This window comes from Eurytemora carolleeae, unplaced genomic scaffold (assembly GCF_000591075.1).
Source record: "Eurytemora carolleeae unplaced genomic scaffold, Eaff_2.0 scaffold151, whole genome shotgun sequence".
In the NCBI taxonomy this organism is placed as follows: Eukaryota; Metazoa; Arthropoda; class Copepoda; order Calanoida; family Temoridae; genus Eurytemora; species Eurytemora carolleeae.
This window is the reverse complement of record NW_019396353.1, coordinates 170019-184959: the sequence shown is the minus strand read 5'-3', so window position 1 is coordinate 184959 and position 14941 is coordinate 170019. Positions and strand designations below refer to the sequence as shown.

General features: G+C 32.9%; 1 protein-coding gene across 2 annotated transcripts in view; it reads left to right on the top strand.

Moving 5' to 3' along the window:
* The first annotated feature begins 2722 nt into the window (after positions 1 to 2722).
* Positions 2723 to 14941, top strand: part of LOC111701559 (cAMP-specific 3',5'-cyclic phosphodiesterase 4C) — a 107058-nt gene continuing 94839 nt past the window's right edge. The window contains exon 1 of one of the 2 annotated variants that reach the window (XM_023472892.1): positions 2723 to 2796. The gene's annotated coding sequence lies outside the window, so the exon portion shown is untranslated. The remainder of the gene's footprint in view (positions 2797 to 14941) is intronic. The other variant, XM_023472893.1, reaches the window with a different exon arrangement.

Genomic DNA, 14941 nt, shown 5'->3' with positions numbered 1-14941 from the left:
ATGACTATTCCTAGGTTCATTAAGTCTTCTGTCTTGAATTCTTGAATATAGTATTTTAATGGCTTATTTAATGATTTGGCAAATAAAGAAACAAGTTACATTTGCAGGGGGGGGGGGTAATGAATTTAAGAAACAGAGAGTGTACATTCCGTACAGTCGTCTCTGAAGTCTCATCCTTTAGGTGTAACCCTGTAGCTAGCTGAAGTACCCAGAGGCGTTGTCAGTGCAAATTCATTTTCAGTCTGTGGGGGTTTCGGTGCTCTTTATGTTTTTCACGGTTTTCTTCTACCTAAGCAGTTAATTTGCATAAAAGAAGCAATCTACTTTGAGTTACGGGGGGAGGGGGGTTTGTTTGATTAAGTTGGTTGATAATCTAAGTATTAGGAGTATTAGTATATAGCTGAAGTATAAATGCATGAGAATATTGTAATAATAATTAATATAATGAAAGCATTTAGTTATTACTAAAGAAAGGCAATACAAGTTTGTGACAACTATAGTTAAGTTTCGTGAGCATAGATAATGATTATAGAAGGGACTGGTCACTGTGCAGGCTTAACTTGGATTAGGGGGGGGGGGGCTTCTGAAAGTTAATCCAGCTGTAGTGGGGTGCACTCGTGGCTGTGGGGCGTTTTCAATGCGTAATTATAGCCGCAAAACTTGATCTGTAGCTGGCTAACTTATCTGTACAAACCTAAAATTTATCTAGTTGCATAACACAACAAAAGATGGTATTATGATTCCAAAAAACTATTATTCAGTGTCTCTGTAGTTCTGGATATCAGAAGAATAATTAAAATTTTCCGCATCATTGCACTAAAACTTACCGCAGGTATATAGCCATAGCTGGGCATTTTTTAAAAGGTTAGTTTTTTGATAATTAAAGTCAAAAATATTTTTTTTATTACTTTAAAAGGCAAAATTGAAAAAAACGTTATTGCGCATGGAAACCCTAAATTGTGTATTATGCCCCCACCTGAACACGCTGAACACCCCCTCACAGAAAGAACTACACAATTATTTATCCTAAGACTTTAAATTGAAAGATGTTGGGCAGTAATTTTTTAGAAAATTATATAAACTTATAATGATATAATCTTGTAAGAAATGGTCCGGTCAGCACACAGAATTTAAAGGTTTACAATAAATATGCAAAATGTTAAGCTCTAAACTTTATAGACTTTCGACTCGGTGCTAACGTTAACAATCATGGATTGTTCACTATATGATAAAATTTATGATCGAGACGTTTATAGGGGAAAAATATCTTTGCTGTGTGGAAATTGTTCATAATGTTAAGTTTAACATTTTTCGTCTGAAATTAGAAACCACAGACTACTTATACACTCTACCTGGATAGGCTGAGCAGACATATTGTGTCCCGGCACGCCATGCTACGGTTCATTGTAATGTTTTTTGACTGACATCTCACGGCCAGTTGTTTCATTCAGGGGTTAAGTTTTACAACTTTTAAAGAAATACTCCAATTTTAAACATAAAACATAACGTTTATGAATAGTGTCTATTTTTAAAAGATTTTGCAGTTCCTATTCAAAGGATCCATAAATATCCCTGATTACAGATGTCTCCTGATTGGTCGTGTACAGTATACTTGAACACAATAGAATATGCTGTGGAGAATATCGCATATTATAGGTGTTAATCGATCTCTGTAACTCTCTTACCTCTGATAGAAACTAATAAATTCGGTGTACTTTGCGGTCCGACCAATTTTAGAAAATGACGAAAAAAAAACTATTTATATTGGGGAGAAGGGCATACTATCATGTTTTTTTTTCAAGAAAATGTAAATAATATGATTAATTAAGAACACTCTCCTAGCCGCAGCGCTCGGCCCAGAAAGGGTCTTAACCTAACCTAATCCTAAATAGATACTAATTTTATTATTTTTCTGGATCTACAAAATTCAATCCCCCTCTCTCTGTTTTGGAATTTTACGGGACATTGCACACAACAGGAATCACACTCTACCTCATGTTCATGTATAGTGGTATGTGTCGAAAAAAGCCAAATTTTTTACATTTACCCTGGACCAGTGGAATCTATGGATTTCAGGGGGTTTTCAGGCCCCAACGGGTGCTAAGCCCGCCCTGGAAAGAAAAAAATTTAAGCCTGGACAAATTCCTGACTACGCCCCTAGAGCTGGCCTTTAAAAATTTGGCATTTGATTATTGATAACGAATTGATGAGTGAAAGTATTAATACTATTCAGTTTTGAAAATTATTGTGAAACCTATTTTTGTCAAGATTTTGTTAAAAAGTGGTGGGTGGGTGGGGGAGTAGCTTTTCTTGAAATTCCAGGATGACAGTCTTAGCAATGGATGAGATATCATTGTTTCTCTATCAAACATATTGTTTATTTTCAGTTGTGGTTTTCATATAAAAGTGACTTGTGGATTTATGCAATAGATAATTGAAGGACATTTTCATAATTAAACATTTCAAGATGGAAAATGGCGATATTTTCTTATTTTACACTCAGATAGTGGTTTTTAAGGAAACCGAGCTAAAGGCCTATTAGAGACTAAAAGAGCTGCGAAAAGAGCAGAATCGTAGTGAAAAGTTTAAACCAACATGCGGATAATACGCAATTCCCACCACAGTCCGTCCTCAGAGGCACATCTGCCAGAGGCCAGAAAACGGTGGAGGCTGTGATGGCAGAGACCGGAAAGAAGCCGGTTCTCAGGCTCATCAGTTGTTTACTGTCCGTTGGATGCTTGGCACTGCACGGTCTAGAGGATCATCCTCGTGAATACAGTGAATCTTTGGAATCAGGTACAAGGCAGAATCAAGCTCCCGGCCCAGGGGAAGCATGTGTAACTCTTGTAATGTATTGGTAATCACTTAAAGAAACACTCATCCGAATCTTCTGTGGTCCGATTAAGTTATGTTGCTTCTGGATAGCTCTAAAGGTCAATACGTGAGATCGCGGAAATAAAAGTCAGCTGTTTTTCACGGATAAAGCACTTATTATTGCTGCTACAGGAACTGTTTCCACTTTGCGCCATTTACATTCAAAAGTTCAAACTTCAAGTGTTAATCTATTTTATCTGGCCGCCAATTCGCTTGTATACTATAGAACTATAAACCCTATAAAGATAGATTAAACACATTTATCCACTGTTTTCGTTGTGTAAACTTTTAGAATTTTATGGGTTTTAAACTTATTTCTCTCTTTTTTTTCTTTCAATTTTTTTTCTTCTCATTCTCTCTTTATTTTTCTGGAGCTCTTTTTCTCCACCCATTCTTTCTTTATTCTTCCCATTTTCTCGTTATTCTTATTCTCTCTATATTTTTCCCATTCTTTCATTTTTCTTCTCATTCTCTCTTTATTCTTCTCGAGCTCTTTTTCTCTACCCATTCTTTCTGTATATTTCCCATTTTCTCGTTATTCTTATTCTCTCTATATTCTTCCCATTCTTTTTTTATTCTTCACATTCTCTCTTTATTCTTATTATTCTCTTTAATCTTCCCTTTCTAAAGTATAAAAAAAAGAAATAAAAAAGAAAGAAATATATGCCACAAGAATAAACACTCTATTGTTTTCTGGTTATCACTGTAGATTGATATTTAGCATCCTTGGTCTTCTGTAGTCACGGGTTTATCCTGTTTTCAAAAGTACCATGTTGTAGAACTGTTTTTCCCATATCGGAAATAACATTAGATTCATTCTCTTCAACACAGTTTAAAGTACAATTCATCCAATTATTATATGGATTATTTAGTATTTACTGAATTAATTTTTTACAAAAATCATTACGGCACCCTTGAAACATTTACCTGATCAATAATGTGGAAGATATTGTCGTTGTCAAATTTAACATTTAGAAAATACCAAAATATGAGAGAGTTTTACAGATTTGACAAGTAATTAAATTTTTTATCCCCAGCTATTCGAGCATATTTTTCTACCTCGCGTCCTTAAACTAATTTTAGCGTAAATACTGTTTGATCTACACTACAACCATTCCATCATTTCTTCATACATTATGAAAAAAATCATAATGCAGTAACTTCTTCCATTAATGATGCTGGGTTTTCAAATAATTCTAAAACAAAATCTAAAAGCATTCCTGTGGTGCTTCCACGTTATCAAAATTTGAGGCAAATAGGTTTGATCGCGATCCAAATAAATAAATGTAGATTACTAATTTCACTATAATATAACTATGCATGACTATAACAGGGGCGTACGAAGGGGGGCACTGGGTGCACGTGTCCCCCCTGGGGGGGCACGAATGGGGGGACTCATTTATGAACTGATTTTATATTATGTGGGGAAAAAATACAAATTTGACATTAAAAGGCAAATCATTTTCATCATTTTTCAATATTTTTCAAACATTAGAAGACAACTTTTTCATCATTTTTCAATATTTTTCAAACATTAGAAAACAACTTTTTCATCATTTTTCAATATTTTTCAAACATTAGAAAACAACTTTTCATCATTTTTAATTCTCTTTACTCAAACATTCTGCAATTACAACCCTAAAATATTTTTGATATTCCGCACAAACAAACCTAATCCTTATTTCTTGGAAACCTGATGGTGTAAGCCTAACAGAATTCATAGTTTGAAATATCAAAAATCTACGACATTGGGTTGCAGAGATATAGGGATTATAATTTTGAGTTTGTGGCAAAATCTCATTTCCTTTGCACCTCTGATATATATATATTCAACAAATATATTCTAAACCAAGCAAAGACTAAGTATGAAAGACTATAAGGTTCTTTAATATAAAAAACTAAAAAATACTTTTGTCAAAATGGGGGCACGAAATCTTCAAGAGGGTGCAAAAAAAAACTCGGCGCCCTGACGCTCGCAAAAGGCCCCCCCCCCCATACACTAAAGCTCTTCTACGCCCCTGAAATATGTCTACAGTCTCAGTGATCTCTACGACGGAATTCTTTATTAAAATGCCCACATATATAGCAGTATGATCTTTGGCAAAGGAGAGGAGGTTCCGGCTAGACAAGGCAGAATATGGGGGGGGGGGATATAAACTATATATCTCTATTATTGAAGTAAGGAACTTGATTATCCCGTGATAAACAGTACAACTGAATATGTAATACACTAATGGACTTCCTAATGATAAAACCAACTCTTCGTAGGACTGGGCAATGGGCAACTTATAAAACTCGGTTTAAGAAAAATAAATGGTATTTTGGCTTATACAGTTTCTAAATAAAATATCTAATTTATCCTTGTAATTTCAAGTGATATTCCATTTAAAGAAAACCATGCCTAGTTCACAAAAGAAATTGTTTTAAAAAAATTTATCAGATCAATAATGTGAAAGATATCGCCACTTTTTAGCTTTCAAATATTTAATTCTGGCAATTTATTCCATTGTTTCTGAAGAAGAAATGCGCAAGTTTGTGTATAGAACTAACACAAATACCTTTTCTTGTTTTTTGTTTTTCCTATTTTGATTAAAGTAGGAAAACAATACAGCCATGTTGAGTGAATAGAATAAATAACATTTTATTGTTTCCAGGAAACACATTTCAGAGATAAATCTTGTTTTTTTTTATGTTTATTTTGTATCTAGTTTTTGTTTAATAATACAAAGATACAGAAAAATACATCCTAAAAATATTAATTTCTCGGGACTTTTATTAATCGGATCGTTAAAAGTTAGTTATAAACCGTTAGTTTTTAACTGATAACTGAACTCTTAGTTCTGTTCAAGAATTGAAAATACAATGCTTCTCGTTCGGTAACTTTCTTAAAATGTTAAAAAACTTGTCTGATATTTCGGAGACATATTTCTTAAGAATTTTCAAGCAGGCCTAATTATTGTAAAAAATACGTTTTTTTTCATACGTTTCATAGATCAAATCAAAATTGAATCATAATTAAAATAGGGTTTTTGCTGATTCCCCAAATTTCCAACATAAAACCGGAATCATTTTCATGCTGACCACCCGCAAAGATAAAATGTCCAAAATAAAACTTTGAATTAAAGATTCAATTAAGAAAAAATTTCTTGTATAAATGACTTTAAATACTATAAGAAAACTGAACTCATTCAAATTTTTTAATCTTTATAGCTTTGCAACCAGACGCGACGGTGAAGATCCTGAATGTTTTAAACTTAGACTTTTTTATCTAGCAAAAATATGAAAGATTGGGATGAAAAACAGCAAATACTGAAAATGGTTTTATATCAAAACTTTCTTTTTCAAAATCAGAGTTTGCACCTTTCACCTTTTTTTTACTTTCCTTGGTTGTACAATTAACATTGTACAATTAACATTGTACAATTTACATTGTACAATTTACATTGTACAATTAACATTGTACAGCATAAACAAGGAAAAAACTTTGAGAAATGAAGTCTTCACACTATAAGCACACAATAAAATAAAATGGAGAAAGCACAATGATTAATATTCAGAAAAGAAGAAAATTCGTTATGAATTATCATTTATAGAAATATAATTGAATTTTCCATAATTTCTAGATGATAAGCTGATAAGTGCAGTTAATTCTAGAAAGAGTATTCTGGCATGAAAGATAATGATTTTTCTATGTTAACATTTATAATTTCACCCTTCAAAATCAATAGCAGTAAAAAGTTTATAAAACCATTTAAAATACTTGGCTTAACTTTTACTCTTTTTATATTATCAAACAATGACAAAAAAATTTTTGGATACAATATATTTTTTCTTGGATTTTGATAAAGCGAATTTTAAGGCACATTTATTTAAAATAAACCTTCTGTGCGATCATAAAGAATGAAAAAATACAAGCATAGATTGAGGAAGTAAAGGGGTATTCATGGGGCTATAAGACTCAGGTCCCGCAAAAAATGTGGACTCGATCGGTTCAGCCGTTTTTACGTTTATTGCATACAAACAAATAAACAAGCAAAATATAAATATTTTATTTTGCACGGTATGTATAGGGCATAGTATAAGTATCCCCCATAGGATTTGTCACATTTTACATTGGTTTCTTAGCTTGTTAAAAGACAGGACTCTTTGTTTATAATCCTCTCTTGTCAGAAACTTCGGTATATTATTGTTTGGAAGTTCCTGATTTATTCCTAGCCTTGAACATCTATGTATATAGTAGTAATCTCTGTTTGTTTATTTGTATGTCCGATCAGAACTTCAGAACCCCATTGATTAACTCACCTGAATTTTGACTGATGAACTCGTCAGAACCAGAGGAATGTCTTAGCTTGGTTTAAAATGTCTAAATTGAGTGGGATGAATATTTTAGAAAAAGTTTCGTTTCCAGGCAAAGATGGGTTCCCAAACTAGTTTGCTATAAAGTAGCTGTTGTTGCAGTACACTTGATTTCAGTGTACTGCATTGTAAATTGTAGAAGGATTTCAACCTTCAGACATTTATCTTGGTTTTATCTGCATTAACCTATAGAGTAGAAAGCGTAGGAGGAGGAGGAGGAGGAGGAGAAGAGATATAAGTATAGATAGGAGGAGGAGGGATTAAAGTATAGAGAGAAGGAGGAGGAGGGTTTAAAGTATAGAGAGAAGGAGGAGGAGGGATTAAAGTATAGAGAGGAAGAGGAGGAGGGATTAAAGTAGTTGAATAAGAAGGAGGAGGAGGAGGAGAAGGGATTAAAGTGTAGATAGGAGGAGGAGGAGGGATTACAGTATAGAGAGGAGGAGGAGGAGGAGGAGGAGGAGGAGGGATTAGAGTAGTTGAATGAGGATGGAATTTGTTAAAACTTTTAATTAACACCTTTGCTTTAGACTTAGGAAAACTTTTCAATAGCCCTTTAAAGTTGTTTTCTTGAGTGTCTTGTCTTATTATAGTCTAATTCGAATAATTCTCTGTTTGTAAACAATCTTTTGAGATTTCAGTTTATTTTTTAACAAAATGCAATCATTTTTTAAATTGCTTACGCCGCGAAACAAACAATAAATAGGATTTATTTTTTAAATTTAGGTTTGTAGATATTTCATGCTTAAAATTATGATATTATAACACACCTAAAAGATTGTGTAGTTTCGCCGATAAAATTATAATTTTAAGTGAATCCGCCGATAACAAAGTTAAATGTTTGATTTACGAAGGTACCCTTTCATCCCTTATCTGAGTAACAAAGAGGCAGATAGCGTCATTTTCTATTCCGAAAAGTGTCATTTTAATTGAGAAACCATGATGGAAAATAATCAATTTCTTAAATGAAAAATGAGAATATCTTTGTAATTTTTGCTCAGACGAAGGTATGTTTGAAGGTACCGTTGTGAATCAGACATGCAAACCTTTATATGAATGGACAACACTCCCTTCAATGAAAACCAGAAAATATTTCTTTGATTTTAATATTTGGAATTTAGTCTTTACCACAAACTCTGATTCTCTGTTCTTTGCAAACCCAATGACTATTGGGAATATAAAATTAATTCCAATCAATGCTTAATATCGAAAATTCAGCAGTCTACGTACCCGGTCTGAAATTAGTTCGAATTTTTATCAAAGTTCAGAAAAGTTGAAAAGTTGAATTTAAAAATGGAATATTCGATTTCCAATTTAATCAAACTAAAAGGTAATCTCTCTTTCTAGAAAACAGCATATAATATAAAAAACTCAAGCTAAAAAATTTCATAAAAAATATTTCCTTAAAGCGCAATGCACAGTGCGCAAAATGTTCTAATCGTTGAAACCATTTATAATTAGACAAACCGAACATAAATGGCCGAAATGGGTTTCCTTCGTAGAATCAAGCTTAGTGGTAGATGAGTAACCCTGTCATTCCCCTGGTTGTATTCTCCGTGGAATCAAGTTTAGTGGTAGATGAGTAAACTTGTCATTCCCCTGGTGGTATTCTCCGTAGAATCATGTTTAGTGGTAAATGAGTAGACCTGTCATTCCCCTGGTTGTATTCTCCGTAGAATCATGTTAAGTGGTTGATGAGTAAACCTGTCATTCCCCTGGTTCTATTCTCCGTAGAATCAAGTTTAGTGGTAGATGAGTAACCCTGTCATTCCCCTGGTTGTATTATCCGTATAATCATGTTTAGTGGTAGATGAGTAAACCTGTCATTCCCCTGGTTGTATTCTCCGTAGAATCATGTTTAGTGGTAGATGAGTAACATGCCATCTACTGGTTCTATACTCTTTAGAATCATGTTTAGTGGTAGATGAGTAAACCTGTCATTCCCCTGGTTCTATTCTCCGTAGAATCAAGTTTAGTGGTAGATGAGTAAACCTGTCATCTCTCCTGGTTGTATTCTCCGTAGAATCATGTTTAGTGGTAGATGAGTAAACCTGTCATTCCCCTGGTTCTATTCTCCGTAGAATCATGTTTAGTGGTAGTTGAGTAAACTTGTCATTCCCCTGGTTCTATTCTCCGTAGAATCATGTTTAGTGGCAGATGAGTAGACCTGTCATCTCTCCTGGTTCTATTCTCCCTAGAATCAAGTTTAGTGGTAGATGAGTAACATGCCATCTACTGGTTCTATACTCTTTAGAATCATGCTTAGTGGTAGATGAGTAAACCTGTCATCTCTCCTGGTTCTATAATCTTTAGAATTATGTTTAGTGGTAGATGAGTAGACATGCCATCTACTGATTCTATACTCTTTAGAATCATGCTTAGTGGTAAATAAGTAACCCTGGTATTCCTCTGGTTTTATTCTCCGTAGAATCAAGTTTAGTGGTAGATGAGTAGACCTGTCATCTCTCCTGGTTCTATACTCCGGAGAAGATTTATAATTCTCTCTGAGAAAGGATAGAAGGGGTATAATAATTCTTAGAAAACCAAACATTTCGAATCTTAGCATTCTACAAAATTGCTTGACCAAAGCCGGGAACTACTATTTTGGATATCGAGATTAAGGCTTGATCCCGATCTTTTGTTAATCTGCAGATTAATTTAATCTTTTTTCCTTATCCAGCAGTGTACTTACAACCTGAAGTGATAATATAAATGAAGAGATAAAGCAATAATAGCATGAATTCTCAAGATGAAAGTGCCCACAGTGGATATCGAGGTCAAGAGATCGGTATAAAGTTCCGAGCTCAATTCAAATCAGTTTTTTTTTTACGTTTTTGAGATACTAATGAACAGACAAATATGTCAAATGTATGTGTGATTTCATCTTTCTGAATTATCAAAAAAAAGATACTATTATTTTCAAAAATCATAATTTTTGTGGGCTTTTAAAAAAATATTCTTAACCATCAATAACCCTTCCAATGGGTTGATCGGGTTGAGCCGTTTTGACGTTTATTGGATACAAACAAACAAACCGACAGACACCCAACAAAGTATATATATATATTATATAGACGGTCAACCAAGGTTATCCTATCTATTTGTCAATATGAAAAGCAAATGGGGGAACAATCCTTTTATAAATAATAAATTAAAATAATAATCTTTTGTTTCTCAGTTGAGTTGAGTGTTCAGATCTGAAATCAAATTAATTAGCAGAGCAGAAGCCAAACAAGATGCTCTAATTATAATCTTGAGTCCACTTCATCTAAATTAATCATATTTAAAATCGACCAAATCTGTAGCTAGGGTTTAATTAGAGATTTTTTCATTAGGTATTTAGGATGCCTTAGCATGCCTGACTTCTGGTATAATAGGAACTGAGTTTCAGACACAAATTCAAATTTTTAAACCCCTATATCTTTGCAATCTGACGGTGCAAACCTTTGATATTTTATACCCAGATTATTTTATCTTACAAAATTCATAGTTTGAAATATCAAAGGTCTACGAATTGAGTTCTTTTACCTTACACTTAAAAGAATTGGCTGACAAGTTTCAACTAAAATTTTAAATGTTTGATAAAATTTTATTCCTCACAATTTTGTTTCATAATTCACAAAATTGAAAGAAATGGTAAACTTGAATAAAAAATTATTTAAGCAATAAAAAAATTACNAAACTGCCGTCTGATTTAATTTAAGTCGTCAAACACATCCAGCTTTCTCTTTCTATCATTTTTTAATTATCTTAATTAATTTATAAAAAGGATGAGATATGAGTGTGAATGAGGAGTATGGACGGATATATTAGTATGAATGGATGAGTACGGATGTTTAAATATGAATGAATGAGTACGGATGAAAGAGATGGATTAGTAAAGATGGATGAGTATGGATGAATAAGACAAATGACTGTATATCTTGGTTCCTGGAAATTAATATCCTGACTATTATAAAACATTACAAGAAGCCAAATAAACTATATTTATTGCCAACCAGAAATGAAGAAGTTTTCTTTATCTTCTATCTAGACGTGTGTAGACTTTGGACCTTATTAATCAATGTGAAAGCATAGTTTTAAATGTTGTCTGTTTGTAGGTTGGTTGAAATTACAGTGGTAGGCGATTATATCAATACAATAAAGACGACTTTTGAATTAAATTTTGAGTTATATGTAGGTGTAAAACAGCTTAAATAAACATAAACATAGGAGTCAAAAGAAGCTGTCAATTTAAGAAGCTTCTCTTTGATTACTGGAAAACTTGTAATTTGAAAAAAGCTTGTTAACAGATAAGATAGATAAGAAAGACAAGATAGATAAGATAGATAAGAAAGTTAACAGATAAGATAGATATGATAGACAGATAATAAAGATTGATAAGATACGATATTTAAGATAGATAATATAGATACGATAGATACGATAGATACGATAGATAAGAAAGATAGATACGATAGATACGAAAGATAAGATAGATAGAAAAGATAAATAAGATAGGTAGGTAGACAAAATCACCATGTAAGGATTTAATAAAGTAGACATCGGAAGGAAACTCTTTAAACTTCAATTCTTATTCTTCAAATGTTTGCTGACTTCAGAACTTTTAATGAAAAGATTTTGAACTAAGTTTAAAGATTGATTGCTACAAAATTCAGCGTGCTTGGTGCCTTCTTTTCGAATGGGCACAAACACCTACAGCTTTTTAGATAAAGAATCCAATTAGGTTGTTTTTGAAATAAAAATTTGTCAAATATAAAATACAAAGAAACAAGACAAATCATAGAAAACTATTTTTGTGATACGTGTGCTAAAGTCACATTTACTGAAAAACACAGTTGAAATCAATCAATTTTAAGCTGGAAAAATAAGGATATCTAATTTATTCTAACCAGACAAAGATCTAAGCGGTCTGACATTCCAATTATTAAATGGAGAGTCCAGTTAAATACTTTAAGTTTTCTTTCTATAACTTCCTATAGTTTACTGTTTTCAGAGCTTTTATTCTCTAGTTGTTTGAATATTAAATTACCCAATTACAAGTGTTAATTTCGAAGAAGAGTGGAGAAAGTTTAAGAATGATGTATGCTAGGAGATAGAACTAAATTTGGTCTTGTTGGAGACCTGGAGTTCTAGAGTATCAGAGAGTAGAAATATATTCTCTGCAGGGATATATGAGTTTTTGTTGTGTTTTATCGTATTAAAGTGTTTAATTCTGATAATTCCCATATTTTTTCCTGCAGTAGAAATGCCCAAGTTGGAGGGAGTGTGAACAAGTATAGCAGAGTTTAATAATAGTCTCAAACTGTTGTTTTAAAAAAAATTAACCCTACAATAATCAATTATGTATCAATGTAGAGTAACATTGATACATAATTGATACTTGATCAGATAAAGCTATACTTTTAAGGTTCACGTTGGAATAGCATTGTCATCTTTCATGGAGGGTCACTTAACATTATGCTTACAGTCCAATTTAACAACAGAACAAAACTTTTACGAATATAGGTTAGTCTATATAAAGTATTCTCTCTATGTATAGGTGAGCCAAAGGTGGAGAAAACTGTAAGAAATATTTTATTTGATTATTCCCTGGTCTCATCTCTACCTCATGCCAAACATCTGACATCAGAGAATAATAAGACAATTCTATTTATAGACTCTACAGGATCTACAGGATTTATAGACTCTACAGGATCTACAGGATTTATAGACTCTACAGGATCTACACTCTACACTTATAGAGGGATCTATAGACTCTACAGGATACAGGATTTATAGACTCTACAGGATCTACAGGATTTATAGACTCTACAGGATCTACAGGATTTATAGACTCTACAGGATCTACAGGATCTACACTCTACAGAATCTATAGTCTTATACAGGGATCTATAGACTCTACAGGATCAATAGGATGTATAGACTCTACAGGATCTACAGGATCTACAGGATCTACAGACTCTACAGGAGCTATAGATTTATACAGGGATCTATAGACTCTACAGGATCTACACTCTACAGGATTTATAGACTTATACAGGATCTACACTCTACAGGATCTGCACTCTACAGGATCTGATTTATAGACTCTACATGATCTACAGGATCTATACACTCTACAGAATCTATAGACTTATACATGGATCTATAGACTCTACAGGATCTACAGGATTTATAGACTCTACAGGATTTATAGATTTATACAGGGATCTATAGACTACAGGATCTACACTCTACAGGATCTATAGACTTATACAGGGATCTATAGACTCTAAAGGATCTAGTATATACTCTACAAGATCATCAAGATCTGCTGGCCAAGTATAACAACGTCGAAAAATGTAAAAACAACATTTTCTTATATCAATATAAGAATGGATTGAATCTTAAAAGCATCGCAGTATGAACAGAAAAACAAACTGAGGCCCGAACTTAAAGTTTTGTTTTGGAAGGCGCTAATATACATCTCTTACACTCCATATTAATTTTTAATTTGAAAAAGGGAAGGAATTAATCAGTCGGACCACAGAAGATACATATCAGAGATTACCAGAAATTACCGATACAAAAGTTGGAACATCTGAATTTATAACCTTATAACCTATAGTTCTTTGTGAACATATTCCTGAAAAAAAAATATTTCAGTAAACAAAAAATGAATGTGCTAAGCAGAGAGATTTAAGGGGTTTAATATGTAAAATGAAAAAGGTTGCAAGCTGAATAGATTAGGTTTGATCCCTGGTAAAAGTCTAAAAGCACGGAACTTCACATTTTTATATAAACACGACTCATGATACAATATTTTAGCCACAAAGCGCCTAGCAACAAGTAGGTCATAAAAAGTATATGTAATACATTACACATATGCAGTGCATGGTTTGCATAAATCATGATTAATAAAAATAACAGATAGGACACTATATATAGTCTTTTCAAGAATTTTAAGTATTTCGTTCACAATGACCCTGAGGCAGAAGCCCAAAGGAGTATTGCGTAGTCACCGTAGAACAGGCTCTCTCTCTGTAGTATTACAGGTCTAGTGACGGCAAAATGGGACAGTACACCAAATAAATCATCCCTTTCTATGGACATACTGTACATACTGTTCATTCCAGTTCATTTCATGTACCGGGCCGAATTTCAACCAGCCAGGGCAAGCAGTACAGTACAAATACAGACTATATGAGGCAAATTAATGATCCCCTTCTAGTGAAATTACTGTGTACAGTGTACAATGAAGATTTTTATTCTACCATCTGAATAACTATCTGTCTATCTTGAATCCCCATGCGCAATTTTTCTCACTGTTTTACCCTTTTAAAATCTGTTCTTGCTATCTTCAATGTTTTAAACACAATTGGAATTTCTTTAGTCAAAACTTTTTTTTCATAGTGCTAAGTATATTTTTTAAAGGGACCGTTCACTTTTTTGGGTAATTTCAGGGTAAACTAAACAGCCTAAGCGCTATTCATCGGTAATAGTCTTACTTTTCAAAGACAACTGTGGCCGGAGAAAAAGCCGATTTTTCGTTCAGAATTTGAGCGCAAAGGAACGGTTCCTTTCTATACACACTATTTGATGTTTTTTTCAGTATGTTGTGAATCAAAATAAATTCCGAATATAAAATTAAACTGTAGTATCTAATCGTTAATTGTAAATGTTAAAATTTTTTTAATTTTTTTGTTTTTTAACTTTCTATTTCTAAAATAAG